The 23899-nt window shown below is 46.4% G+C and overlaps 1 protein-coding gene across 5 annotated transcripts in view; it reads left to right on the top strand.

Moving 5' to 3' along the window:
* The first annotated feature begins 1447 nt into the window (after positions 1–1447).
* The window catches only part of MAPT (microtubule associated protein tau), a 609480-nt gene continuing 587028 nt past the window's right edge, over positions 1448–23899 (top strand). Inside the window, exon 1 of one of the 5 annotated variants that reach the window (XM_069634100.1) lies at positions 1448–1626. The gene's annotated coding sequence lies outside the window, so the exon portion shown is untranslated. The remainder of the gene's footprint in view (positions 1627–23899) is intronic. The other 4 variants (XM_069634099.1, XM_069634098.1, XM_069634101.1 and 1 more) reach the window with 4 other exon arrangements.

Raw genomic sequence — 23899 nt, 5'->3', positions numbered from 1 at the left:
TATATTGGGAACTGGGCAAGTGCACAGCCAGACTTATTCTGAGACGTGGTTAAAATTCTGCACAGAGAAAGAAAACTTAATATTAGGACAAGTGTTGGGAAAAATTAAATGAGCACCATACCCAGTATGCACTATCAACTGGCGATTGAAGAAAACCCTTTTATCGCAGACATATTTGTCGAATTTAAAGATATGTGGTGATTCCTATGTTCCCAAAATGACCTCTGACTTTCACCAAAGAAGACTCAAACATTAAGTGTTGTTTTTTGTCCCCATCTCCTTTTTCATGGGGGCATTTTTAAAAGGTACAATAGAAGTGTACCAGGCTGTCCATCTTGAAATGATAACATATCAGAAAATAACATACATTGTTATTCTGGGTTTGTATAATGTGCTCTACTTAGTATTACAAGAGTAATGCTCTTATTATGACTAAAATATATATTGGAAGTGATCATTAAAAATAAACATTGTAACATTTAAAAAAAATGTCAGGTTACATTGTTAGTATAGTTAAATATTTGTCCTTTTTTAATACCTGATTTTGCAAAAAAGACAGACCCCATCCCCTCACGATATCTGTTTAGGATGGCTCTAACAAGTGTTGGCAACACGACTCTCGCCTACATAGAAAGAGATAGAGACATGCAGTGCAGAAGAAATAGGGACAGAGACACAAGCAGAGTGCATGGGACAGTGAGAGCAAACTAGGATCGGTGTATGACAACTAGGGTGCACCTAATGTAGGTATTTATAATTTGGCACCTTTCAGCTGCACAAGCTGAGCACCCGGGCCCAAAATGGCCAGATAGCAAGATGTGAGAATAACCATTGGCTTCTAAGCGCATCTTACAAAACACATAGAAGCCTATATAGAAGTGCGCCGAAAATATTTTGCCCCAAGTTATTTTGACGTTTGTAACACAAAGCACCAACGAATGTATCACACGTTTGTGAACAAAACAGCGATTAGATGAACTGTCCGAAAATTCGTGTGAGAAAAATGAAATGACTACGTAAGCGAGTGCATTTTTGCCGTTGAGCGATCGTTGACATTTATATCTCTACAAATAGAGGTCTGTGTTGGTGTCAACATTGTCCCATTCCCTTTTTAAATGATTTCCTCTTATGGTTTTATCTGAGGGAATATGCTCTACAAGGGGCGGGGGTGCGCGGCGCGTGCAGAGCAACATCAACAGGCCACGGCCTGTCAGTGTCCTTCGCCTTCCCGAAGACGGACTGAGGGATAGTGGTGGAGCGGGGGCGCGCGCGCACTTGTCTCTGGAAGCCTCTGTGCGTGCAGGAGCTCGCGCACATCCCGGTTGACGCTAGGAAGGCACGAGCCGAGCTCCTCCAGCAGCCGGCTTTCACCCTACAGAGGCGAGAACGAGCCAGGCGCGTCCGTGTTACTGGGACAGGCAGCTCGTCCATCCTCCCCCCCCCCCACTCTGAGCGCGCGCGCTGCTGCCTGCCGCTCGTCTCGCGCGCTCCTGTCGTGCTCGGCGCGCGTTGCTGTCACCTCCAGCACCAGCAGACAGTGAGCGGCGCAGTCTGTCAGCAGCGGCTCCTCGTCACACACACACTCACCCACCCGATACAAGCAGGCCCCAGTGTGTGCAGCGGCAGGTAAGGGCTGCAGAGCGGTGGCGGGACGGGCAGGGTCGCTCCCTACAAGGGACACAGGGGGGTTCCGGACCGCGGCCAGGGCATAGCCTAGATTGTGGAAGGATATACAGCGCAAGCCTGTGAGAAAATCCCCGCTGTCTCCGGCGCTCATTCCGTGGGGTCGCCAGTGACAAAGCCCCCGTTCTATTTTCCATGAGGGGATGGGGTGATAGGACCCATTCCCCAAATTATCGCAAGGGGAGCTACAAACTGTCAATGGCGGGGCCACGACTTACCCACCCCCATACACAGACGCTGGAAAGGAGGTGACTGTCTGTTGGGGGGAGGCCCCCCCACCCCTCAGCGTAAGTCCCCGCCCCTCTCGCGCTTTATCAGGAAATAAGGGATCTTCATATCCAGTAATTATTGATTGCGTGTGTAATGTTCCTCTAGGTGAGGGACAGGCGCTTTAATATCTGTGTGGGAGCGTGTCGGTGTTCCCGGAGTGAAGCTATTTATGGTGTTTATTATCTATTTATTGTTAGCATGGCCGGGGGGGAGGGGGGTCCCGGGAGGTGGGGCGGCTTTCTCGGCTTTGTGAGATCCAGGGTCACCATTTGGAAGGTATCCATCCATGTGTGTTGGGGGGTGGGGGGGTGTCTTGGTATTCCTTTGGGAGCGTGTTTGAAGGAGTCACTCTTTAGGGACGTTATTTTTTTGTCTCCAGGAATGGTACCCTGCATGCACTGTGTGCGTTCGTGTGGTGGTCCCCGTATTCACGGGGATCCTGGAACTGTAGAGGGGGCCCTATATGGATCCTGGGTGGCCGGGGGGGGGGGGCTGTCCGTTCGTGGTGACAGTGCCTTTAGGATATGCCCATTCGCGGGGGCTACCTGTGTTGCTCTCCCCTCGGCTCCTTGCCGCAGTGACTTGTTGGGGTAAGGGTGGGGGCTTTGCCTTGTGGAGACGGTCCGCTCGCGCTCTGCACCTGCGGGTCTTCCCGTCTGTGGGAATTATCAGGAGGGGCGCCGCGAATTGCGAGAAAAGGCGCAGCCGGCGGGTAACCGTTCCTGAGTGCACCCTCCTGTGAGTGAATAGTGCAGCCTCGTGTGAGTGCATTCTGTGCCCGGCACTGACGTGCTAAGGGGGCGCTGTCCAGTATCCTAGCGGGATGTGCGCGCTCACCGCATTTTTTTCTGTGTTGGCGTGTAATGCGGGTCACCCGGCAGGGCGGTGACATCTCCAGTCATGGGGTACAAACCGGGGGTACCAAAGGGGCAGGTAGAGGGGCGGGTGATGCTTCATGCTATTTCCTGCGTCGTTTTTGTACGTGAGACTTGCAAAAGCAGGCTGAAATGATAGGGTTGGGGGTATGCGCTGCATGTGTAATTTTTTGGGGTACATAAGTCTTGGGGGCGCTTTATTATCTAACGGTGTAGTTTGTGCACAGTGGCACGCTCCTTGGGGCAGAGGCTGTTCTACCGGCTCTGGGATCTAAATGGGGATGGGGCAATGGCACATGATGGGGGAGAGTAGCAGGCGAGCACTGGCATGGTGGATAACCTGCACTTTGAACGCGTTTGCATGGAAGGCGGCGGACCTGCTCTGCAGAAACGCCCGTGTCTGCAGGGGAATGCACCGCGCGCGTTATGTGCGGCGCCTGGTGCCCAGTGCAGCTCTACCTTACCCCGGGCAAACGCCTCCACCCACCCCCGCCCTCCGATCATGGCCACACACCGATCAATACTCGCTGGTGTTCAGCCCATGCACACGCTCGTGGAGTGCGACGGGCATGACTTTCCAGCCCTGCGGCGGTGTTCAGTGCACGGGGGGCACCGGAGACACCCGTCTCCCGGGCATGTCATGTGCATGCAGTCTGCACATTCTCCGGTTCGCCGCCGATCGTGGTTATTTCTGGATTTTAAAGGCGTCCGTTCACGAGACACTGTAGGTTTTGAGCTGGATGAGGGGATACATGAAACCCCACCCAGCTGCAGGTTGACAAAGAATGCTTCGGCTGCAGGTGCCGCGTTCTCTGCTCCATTTAACCGGGAATGGATGTCTTCCAGTGCACAGAATGGGATTTAAATAAACCGATTGGCGTTTTTGACCTATTTCCGTCGCCGTTGGGAACGAGGCGATGGCGGGGATGAGCGTGGGGCTGCATACTGCAGTAGGTGTGGACAGAGAAAGAGAAGAGAGAGAGGGGAGAGAGAGAGAGAGAGAGAGGCGAGAGAGAAGAACCAGCGGGAGAAAGCATTTGTTCCTCGTTTAACACTAGGTGCCATATTTCGCAGTCCATATTTACACATGGGCAGGGCCCCTTTGTTAGGATGAAAATACAGAAAACAGCAATTTGACATGTGCGATAGTCACGCAGAAACTGTCATTTGCCAGATTTATGAGTAACAACCACACGATTATTGCACACAGCGAATCGCTTTTGGGGAGCGCTGTACATATTTTTACTCCACCTGTGTTGAGTCACAATATTTTTTTTTGATTACAAAGGGCTAGGCAAACATGCGCCTGCAGTTATCGTCTGCATCTCTGGCATGTTTTATCTGTGAACACACACAGGATTTCTCGTAAGGTTTTGCAGCAGGTCTTATACCCAGCTCAGCGTCTTGGGCGTGCCCCTCGCTCGGTCAGCTCTTATGGACGCGTGCATTTGGCGTTTCCCTGCTGCATAACCCAGTGTCTGTGAATGCTCACATTCACCCACCCTGGCTTTGTTTTATTTCACGTTTGTGCGGAATAGCAGACTCAATGACATCTGCGTTTATTTTGGGCTGCGGCCCCATCTCCCTCTTTGTTCCCATCTCCTTTCCTTTTGTTCCCCTCCCCCCACTGAAATACACAAGTGGGCTAAACCCACTTACTCCCCGGTGACACAGGCTGCACATTAAATGCCCCTCCTTGCTCTGTGAAAAGTCTGCAGAGATACACGCGGATTGTACCGCAGTAGTGAGTTGGACATCATTCAAAGAAGCGTGCTATAATGGCTGAATCCCATAGGAACACGTTCTGTGAATCAGGCGGATAGTGTTTAATTCCTTGGAAGAATAAACACGCACAGCACGTAGGGCCTCTTTGTTTTTTCTTTAAATCGCCCATCCTTGCTATCCAAAGCAGAAACTATGTTTGTAACGCCTACATATCTACTGTTTGTAACAACCCCCTTGACTTGAGAATTGGCAAGAGTTGGGATAAGGCTCTATTGGAGCCCTGCTGAACGCAGACGGATAGGCAACCTCTATATACATTGCATAGGATCTGGAGTACCCAACAGTGTAGGGGCTACTGACTGATGCCACGTCTTTGTTGTCCAGACTGGTCTTTGCAATGCGAGTTTGGCCTGGAGGTGCACCAGTGTGTTGATGACACACTGCCCTGTCATGAGTTGTCATCTTTGGTTAACGTCCTCCACCTGTGGGACTGCCTGGGGCCATTGAGGATTGGACGTTGCACTCAAACTATTTAACCTACCTCCGATTTTCTGTCCACAGTCCAGGCTCTTGTTTTCTATCACATGCATGGTGGAAATGGCATTTACATTTGCGTGCCTGCCTCGTCCGTTGCATTTCTGAGGATAGCACTACACTTTGCTGCTAACCTGATTAATGGGGTACAGAAATGTGAACGCATTGCCCGGGTCATGAATACTCTTCACTGGCTCCCTATCACTTTTAAGCATGTTCAAGATCTGCTGCATTACCTACAATGTGCTAACATTAGGCCATCCAACCTAGTTAGCAGCTAAGATTTTCATCTCTCCTTGGCTCGAGATCAACTTGTAGTTCAGGTATTTTGAGATTGACCATCCCTTATGTGAAACACATTTAGTACTCCTCTCAGGCTCTGCCTGTTGTTGCTCCTAGAGGGTGGAACTATCTTACCCCTGCAATTCCTCTTTGATTAAAACTGTCTGACAATTCTGGGTTTGATTTAAAGTCTGCACAAATACCCCAAGCCCATATGTCTATGTCAATGGAATCAATGTGGGTGATGTTGTGGAATATAGCAGCCATTCAGAAGTACATGGAGGACCCAGAGTGGCTAGATCTGGTATAGTCCTATGACATAATAGCCCTGCAAGAGACATGGTGAGTGGTGACCCACGATATCCAAGGTTTTGTAACATTCAGTTTACTGGCTTTAAAGGGGAAAAAAAGGGCGCACAAGTGATGGGTTGAATCTGTGGGTTACGTACAAATATTTTCAGCATTTTTTAAAAAATTATTCTTGGTTTAACTGTTCATTACAGTTTTTACAAGATTTGTGTAAACTTCTGATTTTATGTCCTTAAATTTGTTTTTTTAAAAACCTCTTGTCACGCTTCACTCCTTTGCGTGTTCTTCTTCTTCCATTGTGTTCGTGATTACGGTATCCAAATGGAGACTGTTAAAGAATTTTACCACTGCAATCACTGATTTCGTCGTTTTGCCACTCATCAAGTGGTCCCACCAGTGTTGTTCGTCTAAAGTAAAGGCTTTTTTAAACAGATGTCCCATGTGAGTTTGTCTGTTTAGTGTGCTTCCTCTACATGATAGAAGTAAGTGTCTTAGAGTTTCCACATTTTCTTCGATCTTACAGAAGCAGCATTTGTTGTTCGTCGAGATTCCTCGAATTGCGAGTATCTCGTTAGTTTTTAGGAGATTTAAGCGTGTTCTTAGGAAGGTTGATCGAGTTCCTTTGTCTGGAAATTTTAGCATGTATTCAATAGGTTCGTTGACTTTTTGCAAATTTGGTAGGAGATGCTGGGTACGTTTATTTTTTGCTGCGTCTTGGAGAGTTTGAATCCAATCCCAGGTTTTTAGTCTCTATTTTGTTTTGTTGGGGTTTTCTTCTAGCTCGGTCTCTGAGCTTCCAATTTCTTGGAGTAGTTCATTGTTTTTCTTGGCCCAGGCTGTCTGCATCTTGTTTCGCTTGTTGTCCGTCTCCTCTCTAATTAATTCTTAAATTTTGAGTTTTGAGATTCTGATTTTCCAATAATTGTTCATGCAGCTCTCTTACTTGCGTGTTGCTGTATCCTCCACTCCTTCACAGTTTCAGCATTATGTATGTCTCCTATTGTTCATGGTGATTACATGGAAATCTAAATGCTTTGTCCTGATGGGTCTAACTTGTTGTTCATTAATTTGTACAATCGCCATGACGCTACCACAAGCAACCCTGTGTTGTTACTCTTGGAAGAAAGAGTGACTGACTGGATGGAAAGTCAAGCTGGCTCGATAAAAAAATATTATTTGTAGTGATCTGAATCTCCAGTTTGGGCCACTCGACATTATGGTAGGGATCATGGATGAGGTAGATGCGAGATGGGGGGTGGGGGAATTGGTGGCAGAACATTTAAAGAGACTTTACAGACCTGCTAAGGAAGTAGCAAGATTGTTGCTGCAGCTGGGTCTCAGGGCATGTAATGGCAGATTCCCAAGCGACTGCCTGGCAAGTATAACCTTTGGTATGCACCCCAAGTGCAGTCTAATTGATTACATCCTGGTGAATGTGGAATCCTGGGGTCACCTGCAATATTTTTGTGTGCTAAAGAGGCCAGAAAGTGACCACAATCCCATTGTAGTCTGTACTAGGTTCACTATTTGGTGCAAGGAGGGAGGCACAAGGGTGGAAAAATATCCTCACTGAACCTAGGGGCAGTGTCAGGTGTCCCATAAAGTGGCACCTACTAGACCAAGAACCTAAATTACCAGGTATATACACAAGCATTCTACCTCTCCTTGATCTTTTTTGTAGCTGTGAGGCTAACAATACAAAGAAACTCCTCCAAGTGCACGAAGGAATTATGAGTGCTGTAGGGAAAAGTATGTGTCGATCATGGTCCCAGATTGCTAGAAGGGCAGTTCGAACCACCCTATGGCATGATGGTGAGTGCCGGGCTGCTAAAAGGGCATTGATCGAGCAGGCTAAGGGTCAGGGGGAGCAGGGCACATCGACCCTGATCGCTGCAAGGGCACTGTACCGCAACCTTCTTACGGCCAAGAAGGCAGCATACTCGGATCAACTCTGGGTTAACCTTCTGAAGGCCACTAAATCTGGAAATTCTAGACGTTTTGTCACCTCCTAGAAGCCGGGAAGAGTAGCAGCCGGAATCAAGCAACGGAACACATCCCAGAGGCAGCCTGGGTCGAGCATTTTGGCAGCCTCTACAAGGCAGCAAGCCAGGCCTCTCACCTGGACCATGGCACTGCCTGTGGAGGGTCCGTGGAGCGGGACACTGCCCTCTCCCCCTAGTGCTGACCACACATGATATTGAGGCTGCCCTATTATCGCAGAAACGGGGGAAAGCACCAGGCTTGGATATGATCTCGGTGGATTGGCACAGCCAGGAGGTGGCCATATGGATTCCATATTTGCACAAGTTCTCCAATGTCTTACTGGCAGCCAATAGGGCCCCTTAGCTGAAATGTGAAACAAAATAAAATAAAAAAAACTTCTGGAAACTCCGGTAGTCGCCCGGAAGGAAACATTTTGTAAAATCAATAAAATTGATGAAACAAAAAAGAAAATAAATAAATAAAATAGGACCCCTTATTCATGGACTCAAGCAATCTTGGTCCCCATCTTTCAGAAAGGGGATTGGGGCTGTCCAGCTAACTACAGATCCATCTACCTCCTGGAGGCAGGGGACAAAGTGTTTGCCAAGATGGTACTTGGGCACTTAATGGAATGGAGCGCAGAGGCGAGGGCTTTGCATCATCTACGGCCGGCTTTTTTAGCACGGTATCGGCAAAGTGGACCAAGTACTGAGGCTCCAGTTGATCTTGGATAAGCATGTGGCACTAAAATCAATGAACATATGTGCAGTATTCATAGACTTGAAGACTGCATTTGACAGTGTACCCAGAACAAAATTGTGGAATGGCCTGATTAACAAGGGTATCCAAATGGGTATTTCAAGAGGTATACAGCCACTCTATAGCAATAATGGGGCAACAATTAGGTACTCATCAGGCGGTAAAAACATCTGCAAGAATCAATATTGAGGTGGGTGTTAGACAGGGTTGTGCCCTTGCACCCATCCTGTTTTGTCTGTTTATCAATGGGGTTATTGACCAGCCTGGTGGGCGAGCAAAAATGATCCCCCATCCCTCCATCCCTTGCAAGTGAGCCAACGCCCATCCTCCTATTTGCGGACAACGCGGTTCTCCTCTCATAGACCCACAGAGGTCTTCAAAGACAACTAACAAACATCGAAAGTTTTTGTGAGGAAAATGGGCTTGCAGCAAACATGTAAAAAACACAGTCAATGGTATTCAGCAAAAAAAGGGCCAGGAAAATCTTCGGGCTCAAAGTCTGTCTGAGTGGTGCTACTATCGAGCAGGCAACAAGATATGACTACCTAGTGGTTCGAGTGTCGGTCAACTGTGCCTGGACTAACCAAGCAATTTAGGCGGGCCTAAAATTGACCAAGTGTGGTGGGGCTGTACTCCGATTCACGCAGGCCCACGGGGCAGGCCCGATTGGTGTCATTTTACAGATTTATATGAGCCGGGTACAGCAGGCAGCCCTCTACGGGGCCGAGCTCTGGGCCTGTGCAATTTAGGCATGTTACAGGTGGTGGAGTTGACATTTTTTAAGTCCATATTAGGGCAGCCGGCCAATGCGCCGAACAACCCGGTTTTGTGGAAACTGGATTTACAGGGCATTGGCTTTGTCTGTAGAACAAATTCAGTATCCCTATGGGACACAGTATGGTCAAATGGTAATTTGGATCACTATAGAAGGGCCATTAGCGATGTTTTGACTCACCCGGAGGGTGTGATCTACCCTGGGCTTGAGCCATAAGAAAGGAGATCATTGCGAGGAGGATTGAAGCATACTGGCTGCACCCTGAATCTATCCCAGCAAATTACAAAGTGTTATTCCAAAAAGCTAATGCAGCTATCTGGATAGCATTCAGGGGAAGTTAATGAAGGCCCTATATATGTTATTGCGTATTGGTATATTACCCATAGCTAGTCGAAAACAGACCTGGAACCCAAGTAATCCAGCAATTTGTCCCTTCTGTCATAACGAAGAAGAGAGCACTTTGCATTTTACCCTGTTCTGCTCAGCCTATGCCAACATCAGGAGAAACTGTCTGTTACCACTATTTAAGCAATTGCACATGAGAACGGTTAAAATGACCTTGTGTCTTTGTATGACGGGAGAAAGTGAAATATCATTTTATTGTATTGGGACCTTTTAGTTGCGGTCTTGGAAAAAGAGATACACATTTTTAACTTCACCAGCAAGAGATCCATTGGTACAGGGCCCTTTACATCTATATATTTATATTTTAATGTCACTGCATTTTACATTTAATTGTACCCACTGTGTATGAAAATATGTTACCTCTGTTGCGCTGATGATATTGTTTTTGTATGTGACTTTTATGATCCACCAGGGTCGAAATAAAGGAATTGATTTGATTTGATTTGAATTTGATTTTGTTTTTAGAAAGGTTGCAAGTATACATGCCAGCATTCTCGAGCACTTGGGAGGGAGATGTTGCCCCAGAAAGCAGGAGAAATCAATTCCCCAATAGGATTGCATTGGGGACTTAGTTATTTTGGCCTGGAGTAAGTAAAAAAAAAAGCAGCCTTCTGCCTAAATCACGCGGTTTGGCATGTGTGTGGGAAAACATATCTATGGTAAAAATATGTAGCTGATAAGGAACAACTTGCTTAAGAAGAGGAAAATATATAATACACTAGTATGGAGGATAAATAAATATTGAAAAAGGTAGGAAAGTTCCCCATCCCTCTGCACAATCACAATTATCAAGGAAAAAACAAGAGGTAGTTAAGGCAAAACTCACAGACAACAAAGCCGAGCAGAATCAGAAATGCATAAGTGGTATGCACATCATAAAGACACGATGCACTTTTGCAAGAAAAAAATGACATTGCAGATAGATCTTGGTATTCGGCATTTAGTTGGTCTCCAAAGCGGAATCTTCACAGAGGGAAAACAAGAAACTTCAAAGAGGCTGCAACACTTCTTTGGGTGGATATCACAAACTCTGAACATTTCAAAAATCAGTTTCAAGTTCCTTTCTGTACATCAAATCTTTAAACCTTTCGCATGAGGTTTAGCAGGACTTCTTTGCAAACACTATAGGGACACCCATTTTATATCAACGAGTAACGCTAATCCAACAAAAATGTGGCCTTCAAGCCAAGTTTGTCACTGAAAAACCCAAGTAGGCATCAAGAGTTTCCAGAAGATCCACCTTCCACTTCGACGGAGTTGGGTGTTATGGCGTAGGTTTACTGTGCTGTAGTTTTGCAAGTAATTGCTATATAAGACCAATAGATGCTTCAGCCATGACCACTGTTTCAGCCATCCTGCTAGACTGTGGGGGGTCCAGGAAAAGCCGACCAGCACTTCTTAAGCATGGTCCACGTTCTATAATAGTGCAGAGTAATCTGGTGTGGTTTAGTTACGTGTTTCAAGCACGTATTTAGCATCAAAATGTCCCCATGCAGTAGAATTTGTGCTCACTGGACAAAGGGATCAAATATTACAACAATGTCTCACGTATTCCAAACATGCAACACATGTTTGTCCTTGAGTAACCTATCCATTTCATGCCATGTATAAAATGCCCTAGCAAAGGGTTAGGACTCATCTCTATGCAATCAATATATTGGCACAGCCAAGGCCCGTTCAACTTGTACATGAGGTATATCGTTTCAATCATTAAATCAATGCATTGCAAAAGGGGCCAGAGCTACCAGGGAGTAGTACACACATTTGATACAACCATCCCACCATGCAAGTGTGCTTTTGTAATACTCTTCCAGTGTACCCTCTGATGACTCGAGCCTCATATTAACCTGGAAATTATAGTTCTTAAATTCGTTAAAGTTCTTCGACATATTGGCAATGGATGTGTAGCCTATTTTGGCATTCTACGTTTCGATTATGTAACAACAGGCAGCTAATTAGGACTGAACAGTATTTCTGCATTAGTACTTAAGTGCACACCCACATATTTGACTCTATCTGGACACCAACATAACCGGATGTATTCCAGTTAATTGTAAGGCTAACATATTGTTTGAAATAACCATATGACTGGCATACTCCTGACTAGTCATCATAAATAGCCCGACATGCTCTTCCCTTGACTTCCGCGGATTCTATTTCCTCCCTGCTTTGTTACCTTTATTATTTGTCTTGTCATGTTCAAGTGCTTTGAGGCCTATGGGCGACGTAGCGCTCTACAACTATTAAATCTATCAATCAATCAAACCAGGCTGGTATAATGTGAATTAGCACAGTGTGTGGCACCGTATACTAATGAAAATGCTCGAAATGCAGGCTGTATTCACTAAGGAAAGCGCATGCTTCGAGCATTTTCATTGGTTTAGGTCGCTTCCCTTCCCTGCTTCCCCTTCACCAATTATCACCCATGTAGTTTCCTACACGGTGCTAAAGGTGCCTTTTTTTTCCAAGAAGAAAAAAAAAGAAAATTACTCAAGTTGTGCAGCCTGGCGCTGTGCAGTGCCCCTGCTGCGAAGTCCGTTTTCATGTTGATGACATGGAAAACAGACTTCACTGAAAGCAGCACTTCACGGCACCCGGCCGCGCAACAAAGGTACCTTTATTTTAAAAAAAAAACCATTAGCACTAGTGTTTAGGACTACACAGGTGCTAACGGCGATATGCCCCTTGGCGGCGAGACGACCCTGTCAGTAACGGCACTACTGCCCTACTTAGGGGACCCTCACTGCACTCAGGACCTTAATATGGAGGCAGGCCATTGCTGACAGGGTTGGCTCGCAGCCTCCGGGCATATTGCTTCAGTACGAACTCCCTTGGATAGATGTCACTGAGTAAGTAAGCATCAGTGCAAGAGGCTCAATCGCAAGTGCAAATATTATTGGGATAATGGTCAGCACGCCCTCTGGCCAGTGTGATTTTTGCAGAAATATTGGAATTCGTCATGATTTTAGCTGTACGGTGGCATATAACAACCTTACCCAATGGGTAATATTGGGGTTGGGACCAAACCTAGTCGATACCTCCCATAAATAGAGCCACACAACCGAATAAAATGTTTTCCCTCTAACTATGAAAGCGGGAGCAACATTTAATTTTGGGACTGAAAGGGAGAGTGTATCGAACATAAGCCTAATATTCAGTTGAGTGGTGCAACCTAGAATGAACCCGGATTGGCTTGGATGCATCATTCATGGTAAAATGGATAGGAGACATTTGGCACTAATTGTAGCCAATATTTTACTGTCTGTAACAATGGGAGCAGGCGATTTGACCTAAAGCTATTGGCTTTTTGCATGGTTTCAACATTGCTATGCCGGGAAGCAAATATTAATATTCGGTTAGTGATCAGCTCATTATATAAAGGCGTTACATAGGGTACAAGAGTATGTATATAGGCCGTATAGAAATCAGACTGTAGGTAATCTGGGCCATGAGATTTGCAATTTGAAAGATCTGTAATAGCAGGTCGATCCCTGTCTAGGGAAATCAAAGCATCTAGTGCAGTAGTAATCAAATGATTTAGGATGGGTATGTGTGCATCATCCAGGTAAGCAGATATAGCTGCAGCTGTATGGGATAGTTTAGAGGTGCACAGGTCTTTATAATAGTGCACGAGAAAAACCTCATTATTACAGGATGGGCCTACAACACTCCAGCCATTCGTATCTAGGACAGCATGTGTTGGGGAGCCATCAATTTCCCCAGTAACAATACAGGCATTTGTTCTACTTGGTCTCCCACTCTCACCATAGCAATTTACCACCACAGACCTGTTCATATATTTAATATCAGATTCCGTAGTTAATTGATCTATTTTTTCCCATATCTGTGATCACAGGGTACATTTCCTTGATATCGCCCCCCTCAGGGTCAACAAGGGTTTATATGGGGTAAAATGTGAATTTTTATGGATGTGGTTGGAAACGCCACATGAATAGTTTGAAAAAGAGGCAAAGAATGTATTAAACCGCCAAGAGACATCCATCATATTCTGGCAGGAGGATAATAAATTAATCTCCTATAGGTATAAAACATTATTACACACATTCAACCATTTTATACAAATACTTCCATTACAGTTCGATTAAATCTAGCAGGTTTACACACTAACTATTACAGCACGAACCGGGGCCTTGAAAAAGAGTGCGTGTTGGCTCCTATGCTGTACAATTTATATACAGCGGATATGGTTGGTGCTCTTACATCAGCACACAACTATCCACCTAAAATAAATGGTGAACACATACTGTGGCTTTCATACGCAGGCAATATAATACTCTTTGATCTGACTCCTATTGGCCTCCAGCGTATAATTGATGTTCTCGCCGCCTATGCCACAAAAAACTCCATGGCCATTAATACATTTAAAAAAAATATTATGTGCCTAGGTGAAGGTACTTGCAAACAGTGTTTATTTGCCTGGAAATTAAGCGATATTTATCTTGAAAAGGTAGGTGACTATGTCTACTCGGGTTTACCTATTAGATTGAATCCTACAATATCTTATTATAATGACATAATTACAACTAAGATCTGGAGAAAATGGCTGGCGGTGAAGCATTATATCGTACATCGTGGGGGCTGCAGTGTGGCAGGATTATTGGAAATCTTTTAGCATTGTACCTGGCATACTATATGGTCTCTCTGTGCTCCCTCACAGATATGTGCTTTGGCTAGACTGTCTCAAAGGAAAATTACTTAGTGCTCCTATAAACCTTCTTAATTCGGTACAGGTCGAGGCTTTGAGGCTAGAATTTGGGCTTCCTTCCCTTCACTCTATTTGGAATCTACAGAAAACATTACTCTATGCTAAACTGTTACCAATAAACTGAAACTCTAACGCGCTGTTCCAATTGCTTGGCAGGAAGATAGATACTGGAGATAAAAACGTATTAATTATTGAATGCAAATTGACTGCTATGACATATTTAGCCGCATTGGGTTTAGAATTAGATACTATCTTTGCTTCACCTAATTTTGAAACGATAATAAAACACAAATCGAAAATATGGGATAAGGCAAATAACATTGACACACTAACCCTTAAGAGAAGATATAGCAAATATGCATATCAGAGTTTCCAACTTCACAAGCCCTGTTGCTATTTGTCCAAATCATGTGCAATTGAGCTAAAACGTTTTATATTGTATTTACCGCTAAACCTTCTCCCCACTATGGACCTCACTGGAGCAGAATATTCCATGAGCTGAACGCCTCTACCGCTTATGCCACAAGCAAATTGAAACCCGTTGCCACATACTTACTAGTTGCCCCGTTTTGGAAAATTATTATCAGAAAGGCTATGACCGCTTTGTTACTAAAATTGCCCATATTGTATATGACCAATTCTGGCTACTTTATTTGGGGCAGAACCACTGGTTATTGTGGCAACCTTTTTTATATGGCAGGAAGCCTTAAGAGATTTTAAACTGGTTACTTGCCAGTTTATTACACACATTCTTTGAATATTTTGTATTTTACCTTATAGTGATTGTATTAAGAGTTTACACTGTGCCAATTTTATATTTCAGTGTTATATTGCAATCTTGTTATTACTTCTTCTTAATTAAGAATTTTAATATGGTGTGACTGATGGGATTAATATTTGTTATTGTTTAGTATGTGCTTAAGGTTGTAATACCAGATGCACAATAAAAGAAAATACAAAAAACACATCCATTTCATGTCTCTGGGTGTTGGAGAACGCTTTGCACGTGTTCTTAAAATTGTTAAGTCTCCTAACATTTCAAGTAGTAAAATTACATTTAAGATGCAGCTTCCAGACTTGTAACAAAAATAACAATGAGGCCCTTGATGCCATCTATTCATATATACAGATATGCAAGTCACATCATCTCTTCTCTCTTGCTCCATGACCAGGCATATCTCATAATCACAAATGGTGCCAATGCATCACATTCCCCACCCACATTGACCACCTACGCTCCTCAGCGAGAAGATAATCCCAAATAAACTACAATAATTTGAATAATGAAACATTTCAGTTGTCATCTTACAAAGGCCATTGGAGGCACATCACCTTAGTCCAGCCGAACACGATCTTGTCGTTATCACAAGGAAATGTGCAGTCAAATGTAATTCATTTTTTTCATCGTACCTATACATGTTACCATCTCATTCAAAAAAGATTATGAACATTCAGCGGCGATAAGCAAAGGACCCCAGATATGAAAAATGCCACCCCACCTCACAGGAATTGTTTAATCATACTATGGCTCAGTTTGAATCGTGATCAGTCATCTATGGAGGCTTACAGGGTGGAGTTCCAAACCCTGGGGGTGATATTACAAATAGCATTGCAACCTGGAGTCAGTATTCAAGTGAAGTTTGCTGTCTATAACAATATGCAGCTGAGTTGTGTACATAAATGAATAGCGGAGATTCTTGAAGTGAAGACAATTTCTCACACTCTCATATTGCATGCATGCTGTCTGTACAATTGAACTGAAATCTGGGGAAAATCTGGGAAAAACAGCATTTTCCAATCCTTTCTCTTCAAGATCTCTAGCGGCCTGCAGAATAATCTTGCAATATTTCAGCAATTTAAGAATCACATGTGGGGATGGTGCCCCAGGTTTAGGACAAGGGCTGAGTGACCTATCACCCTCTCAAAAACACATTTATCCGAAAAGAGGATGGATGGTTTTAGTCGGGCAGACATCTTCTATTTTGCCAATCTCAGTCCCTTCTCTCATACCAAGGAGGAGACACTTTTGTGATCTTCCCACCAACTCCTCAGTCCTTTGCTGAAGGGCCTTGACATCTTGCTCTAGTGTTTTAAACAATTTAGTGGACTCTTTTCTCTACTTCATAGGTACGTCCTTTGATTTATGTAAATTGACTTTGATTCACATGAACTCTTGACACCATCCCTTCCATTTGTAATGATAGCTATATGGTTAGCCTCCAGTTCTGCCATTTTTGTTGAGAGTAATGAAAACTCCATTGCCTGATGTAGAAGGTTGCATATCCAAAATCTCAGCTAATATTCTCTGTTCCTGTTGAAAAGCAAGCAGACTCTAGTCAGCACACCGCTTGGTGTACGCCTTATTTTGTCTAGTATGTTTGGTCATCACTCTATACCACATTTCAGTACATCTGAACATGAAGTGGAGCGCAGACAGTGCCAACAATGTGTCCACACGTTATAGTTCTGCTAACCAGGGTTATAGCTGAAGCCATCGTTTCGGGCATCAAGGAGATCAATGAGCATCAGTGTAGAGAAAATGAACCTTGTCAGTGCCTACTGTTGCCTACTCCACTACCAGCTTAAACTAAAAGCCAGGCTATTGAAATTCATGTGTAGTCACAAAAGGCCATCAAGAAGTAGTGTGCTTCAAAATGGGTTAATGAGGAAATGCTCCCATACACAAGAAACAGAACAATTTGCTTTAAAATTAATTGAGCGGGTACTTCAAATCTTTAAATGCCCAAGGAGCAATTGCACTCACCTTATCATGTAGTTTAAACTGCTGCAGAGTAATCAGTAAAAACGTGTATTCCGCAATGCTGATTTAGCTAGTGCCACTATTCTCCATTACTCCCCAGGAAAACAGGTGCACCACGGTCCCCTCACCAAGTGCAGTTATTTTCCCGTCAACACCAGACCTCCAGCACACCTCACCCACAGTTCTGTCAGTGAGTGCCACCAATTCTAATGAGGTGTTGCGCAATACTGGGGCAGAGCTATTTTAGCATTGAAGCATGGCAGCAGTAGTGAAACCACCCTGTATTCCTTCAGGCTTACAGCACAGCGGGCACCATCTTGATTCTGCACACAGAAAGGCCATTGTCTGCTGACAGCATGTTCCAGTCTCAACCTTGCTGTCCCAGCTGTAAGAGCCTTATGCAGCACTCATTCCACAACTGATGGTCGGAAAGAGGTTACAAATTAGTGATGGGATCAGCAGATGACAAATGCACAGCTCCACACATTATCATCCCTCCTGGAGACATTGGCAGTGGATATTGGCCTGTCTATGACCAAGCTGTGGTCCATTGATAGTTGGTTGATCTTTAGCTTTACGATTGTTATATTGCCTCATAGGCTGACCAGGAACTTGAAACTATGGTAGCAGTCAAGTATAAGCAACACACAATCTCTGATATTAAAGAATTCACTGCAGCTGGTCACCATAATAGTACCACCTGAGTGGTCACGTCTGTCCCCCAGGATGTATCCGCAGCTACAAAAGCTGATATTGCCTACCTTCTGCAGGTTCTAAACAGAGACATGCTGCAGGAGCTGACACAGGTTATGTTAGAATCCAAGGTGGAATTCCATCAAGTAGGGAGAGATCTTGGTAGCAATGTGGAAGCAGTTCAAAACACGCATTGAAGAGGTTGAGTCATCCTTGATGGAGGTTTCTAACCATCAAGCCAGTATGGAACAGTGCTTACTGGAGGATGAGGAACATCAGGCACAGGTACTAACTAAAATCAAAGATGGTGAGAATACATCTAGACGCAATAATGTTAGGCTCCTGGTCGGGGCGGGATGGGGGGGATCACTGTTGCCAAGACAGAACTGGTAGGATATATCCAAGATTTGTCTAGGGACATTCTTGGACTTTCGGCAGAAGCAGATATGATCCTAGATCAGTATTCTTTCAGCTTGCCAGAAGAGGAACTGCTTCCCTCCAGATTTACTGACAATGATAAATGTATTCAACGTATAATAGGTTAAATACTTTGGGTCATACAATTTTCGTTGGGCTAAGCTGGGTCTCTTTCAGGATCTGGCCCAGATTACGTTGCAGAAGAGAATATCTTTCTCCTTACGTCCTGCCTTGAGGAACATGCCATTTCATATAAATGGGGGTTTCCATTCAAGCTGCTGTTTAAGCATGAAGGGGAGATGCGTCAAATTTCATAGTTTGGGGAGGCTTCCTCAATTCCCCCTGTGGACCTTACGATAGGAGGCCTCTTGGCCAGAGTGTTCTCATAAGCCAACAGAAGCAGAAAGAAGAAAGCATACAGGAGGCATCGACAGAAGGCAATATCGTATTGCAAGGAGGAAGACTGGACAGAACTGAAACGTATCACTGATCTTTAACATATATCTCTCTGAGGGGGAATGTGCTTAGGTCTTGGGAGTTTCTTGGGGGTGGGGTTCGGGGAGAGGGGAAAGCAATAGTATCTGAGTCATAACTGTGCTGCTTATATTTTGCCTGTCCCCTCCGGTATGGATATACATCCCACCCCCCAAGCTTACATTTTCTTTTTCGTGGTCCGGTCTCGTACAGCTGTTGCTATTGAGTTTTATTACCTACAGATTTGTTATTCACTTGGTATGTTCCCCGGTGATGCATGTAACCAGATTTTGTAAGTTCTGGTTGATTATTTGATTACGAAGTTTATGGGGGAGGTGAAGGGATCATTTGGGACAGAGATATTAACCTGGTTCTCACTACCACACAATGGTATTGGTTCCATGGGTCATTCTAGTGCTACAAAATGTGTATATTGTATTTACAGAAACCAGCTGACAATATATATTTATGCCTCTCAAAATATGATCACTTAACGTACAGGAGTTAAATTCCCCTTTCAAAAAGCAGGGCCTGTTGCATGGGCTCTCACACGAGGAAGCAGATATAGTTCTGCTTCAAGAGGCGTATTTTAGGATAGTGGATGAATGCAGGGACGTCATTTAGAGTTGCCAAGGGTCGCAACTGCGACCCATGAGGTCTCCCTTGCTACTCCTGTGGTCTCCCTTGCTACCCCAAAAATAATAAAACAAATAAAACATATATTTTATTCTTTTGTAATGCAAGTTCCTGGGTTGTGGCCAGCACCATGTGGCTCTTTGCTTCTGGAGTGGCTGGCTTTCGTGTTTAGGCCTCTTAAAAATAGAACAGGGGTTCCACAAGTCACTTTCAGCAGTGACCCTAAATAAGAAAGAATAGGAATACCAAATAATTTGTCTTTCTGGAATTCTATACAATAATTGCTAGACTCATTAAAGGTTTATTTCAGGCACACTTCAGGGGGTGAGTCACTGATTTAGTCTGTTCTTAAACACCTTAACTCAGCCTTTCATCCTTCTGAGGTCGATAAATGAGTACCAAAACAGGTTGGGTGATATTGTATGTATATTTGTTCTATATAAAGCGCTTAAGCGTAAGTGCTATATAATAACACATCATTATCATTTGGCCATGGACGTCTGCTTGCATTCACAGTCATTTGGTAATATGGGCCTATGCACACTGTACTCCTACGTCCCGTCCCCTTTCCTCCATACTTATGGGACATCTCTCCGTCCTGTGGGACGGGTCCGGAGCACTTTGTAAAAAGCATCCAAATATTTTTCCAAAAATGTGTCCCTCCTCTCTTTCCTGCGTGGGGCCCGGCACGCGGCCGTAACCCCGCCCACCTTGGCTCCGCCCCGCGCATCGCCCATCAGTCCTTTTCTCCGCACGATCGGGGCCGGACGCACTTGCATCCTCGGAAGACTTTCTTCCTTTTTTCCTCTCTGGCTCTCGATAGCGTTCATTTAGTAGTCTGTCTATGTCTTTTAAACTAGATTTTCCAGACTGTTCAGCTTGTCACCGTCGCTTCGCGAGGGCGGATCCCCATCCTCTTTGTTTAGAGTGTTTGGGTCCGGAACACCGTTGGGACTCCTGTTTTTACTGTGACTCCCTTTCGGTCCGGGCACTTCAACGTCGGTTGGAGCGGTGGGAGGTGGTGTTCGGACGGACTCCTCCTTCACATTTTCAGGCGTTCATCGACGAGAAGAAAAAACGCCCGGTAAGTTCATTACTTTTCAGAGCACCCCGGCCGGGGGATACCTTTCCGGGTTCCTCTCGAGCCAGGAGGGGCGTTGATCGCTCTGTTACCGGGGTTCGCCCTGAGGTGCCTGTCGGACCTAATAATTCTACCGGAGTTTTCTCCGAGGGTCTCCGTAAGGGGCCTGTGTCCGCCGGAGTACGCTCCGAGGCCCTTCCTGTGGAGGCTGTTTGTAGACGCAGTTCTACTGAGTCGTGGGGTACCAGAGCTTGCTCTGAGGCCGCTCTTTCTGCTTCCCTCAAAAACAAAACTGGGGTGCGCCCCGAGGTCTTGGCTGGGCTTGAGGTTACCGAACGCATGTTCGAGGCCCATGCTGATAAGGCTTCTACCGGGCCTAGGTCCTAGGTCCCTCGTACAGAGGCTGAGGATACCAACAGTTCTGAGGGGCCTCCTCAGGTTCCGAAACAATCTCCCGAGGACGCTTTTTTCGGTAAATTTCAAGCGCTTATGCGCACCGACCCCATGAGGGAATATTTCAAAGGGCTTTTCAAGGAGATATGTCCACCCGCGCCTCCGGCTCCACGCGTTCCGACGGTGGTCCCGCCGGCGCCTCCCTTGCCCGTGGTGCCTTCCCCTGCGCTTCCGTCTGTGCCACCATTGTCTCCAGTGGACACAGCAGTGCCTGACACGGCTCAGCAGGATCCTGACCTGTCAGATGACCCCCAAGGCGATCAGGACAACAAGGACCTTCCCCGCTCTATCAGAGCTTTCCATGACCGGGTGCTGGACATGATGAGTTTCTTAGATGTTCCGGTGCCCGAGGCACCTGCTCCGCAGGAGGGCATGCTTTCTGGGGCGTTCACCTTGTCTCCTTTGGAGCGTACCAGCCTGTTCTTGCAGAAGGACGTTCTGGCCGAGGTCCGAAGAGTTTGGGAAAAGCCACACTCGGGACTTTTTGTCAATAAAAAGATTGACGCGAGGTACAGGCTGCATTCTTCGGAAGAAGTGGCCTTGTCGTCTTGTCCGCCTCCCTCCTCCACAGTGGTGGCTGCGGCTACGTTGCAATCCAGGCCTGCAGCATCTTCCTCCGCGACGGCTACTCAGGTCTTGGGAAAGGAGGACAAGCTCCTGGACTCCCTAGGGAGGAAAATCTTTGCCAATTCGGCCTTACAGCTCAGGCAGGCCAATGCAGAATTGATTTTGGCGGGAGCTAACATGCGGATGTGGAGAGGGCTGTCAGAGTTTGAGGAGCACATTCCGGTCGAGAAGTTGGAGGATTTCAGAGGAGGCCTTTCCAATGCCAGGGTCTTGGCCCAGGATCTCCTGGAGGCTGCAATACTCATCACGTAGACACCTCGGCTTGGGGTCTGATGCTTGGGTTGATACCTCGCGGCAAGTGTGGCTGCATGCCACTACGTTTTCGAAGGAGGTGCAAGACAAGGTTCTGGACCTTCCATTTGATGATAAGGAGCTTTTTCACACTTCTACTGATGTAGAGCTCACCAAAACCAAAGATAGCACTCAGACGGCTAAATCATTGTCTGTTCTGGTTAAAGCTAACTTCAAGTCTCAAAGGCCGTTGTCGCAAGGTCGACATTCCTCTGGTTTTAGGGGCTTCCTCGACCGCAAATCTGTCAGAGTGGATACTCCGGCGGGGAATAATCGCCGTAGACAACAGCGTACGCAGTATTTCTCCCACTCCTCAGCCTCCTCAACAGGTCCAGGTGGCACCACCACCGATAAGCCTGCCAAATGAGGGTTTTCTGCGCTCGCACGAGACCCCGGTTGGAGGACGCATTGCGTCTCATTGGGAGGCGTGGCAGGCCATCACAGAAGACAGATGGGTCTTGTCAGTCGCTCGAGCGGGCTTCCGCTTACCTTTACCCCCTACCCCACCCCTCAACCCTCCTTTTCAGCTGTCGGGCTCACCCTCCCTCAAGGCCGAGGTTCAGAAACGTCTGCACCTCAGAGCTGTGGAACCCGTTCCCCTTGGGGAGCGAGGGGAGGGCTTCTACTCCCGGCTGTTTACGGTGCCCAAACCCAACCAGGCTGGCCTGCGCACCATCCTAGACCTTTCCCAGTTCAATCTTTTCCTACCCCAAGAGAAATTCAAGATGATCACGCCCGGCCAGATTCGCTCCTCTTTGCAGATGGGCGATTGGCTCAACGTGGTGGATCTTCAGTATGCGTACATGCATATCCTGATTTGGAATCCACACAGGAGATACCTCCGCTTTTCTTTGGGAGAGGAGCACTTCCACTTTCGGGTGCGTCCTTTTGGCCTCAGTTTGGCGCCGCGTGTCTTCACAAAGATGATGTCGGTGATTGTGGCTTATCTTCGTCTCCAGGGTATCCATGTGTATCCCTATTTGGACGACTGGCTCCTATGCAGCCCTTGTCCGTTGGCAGCAACGGACAACCTCCAGTCTCTCCTTCAGCTCCTGTTCCATCTTGGGCTGTCGGTGAACTGGCGGAAATCCTCCATGACGGTCTCACAGGACCTGACTTTCCTGGGTTTTCGTTGGAACACGATCGACTGCCGAGTGTATCTGACCGGGGACAGAATGGCGGATCTGTTGGCCACGTGTCAGATGTTTTCGCAGTCGGAGATCATGTCGACCTGGTGGTTCCAGAGGCTTCTGGGCCTCATGGCCTCGTGTGTACTGGCACTTCCTCTTGCTCATCTCAAAATGAGACGGACCCAGATGGCTCTTCGGAGTTCCTGGCGTCAGGCTGTGGACCCGGATTCCAAGCGGATAATGATTCTGGATTCCATGAGAGTGGACCTGGACTGGTGGTCATCTTTCAGCAACCTGTCAGTGAGCGCGGGGTTCCAGGACCCAGCCCCCATGGTGACGATCACGACAGGCTCCTCCCTTTTCGGGTGGGGTGCAACGTTAGATCTTCTTCAGGTCTCAGACCTCTGGTCACCTCAGGACAAGCTCCTGGCGATTTTTCTGGCGCTCAAGGCGTTCAGACCTCTCATTGTCAACAAGCTGGTCCGCATAAAAACGGACAATGCGGTATCAATGTATTACATAAACAAGCAAGAGGGAACGAAGTCTCCCCCTCTAGTGGACCTGTCCATCCAGATTTGGGAGTGGGCCGTGCTTCATGGGGTCTGGCTGCTTGCAGTGCACATCCCGGGCCAGCTGAATGTCACCGCAGATGCCCTCAGCCGGTGGACAGTGGTCAGCTACGAGTGGGAGTTGAAGGCGGAGATCCTCTCATGGATTTTCTCGCGTTGGGGCACACCAGAGGTGGACCTCTTCGCCACGGCGGTAAACAAGAAGCTTCCTCAGTACGCCTCCAGAGGGGGGCTGGGAGCCTCCTCTCTGGGGGACGCACTCGAGATTCCATGGCACAACATGAGAGCTTACGCCTTCCCGCCTCTTCCCCTAGTTCATCGAGCAATTTGGAAGTTGAAGAGCTCTGTCAACTGTTCTCTTCTACTGATAGCTCCGTGGTGGCCTGCCAGGTTTTGGTTCTCAGAACTTCAACACCTGTCGGTGTGTCCGCCGGTCAGGTT

The sequence above is a fragment of the Ambystoma mexicanum genome, chromosome 13, assembly GCF_040938575.1.
Source record: "Ambystoma mexicanum isolate Mex_15411 chromosome 13, UKY_AmexF1_1, whole genome shotgun sequence".
Lineage (NCBI taxonomy): Eukaryota > Metazoa > Chordata > Amphibia > Caudata > Ambystomatidae > Ambystoma > Ambystoma mexicanum.
Note: the sequence above shows the minus strand (reverse complement) of the source record. Positions and strands in the feature narration are given on the sequence as shown.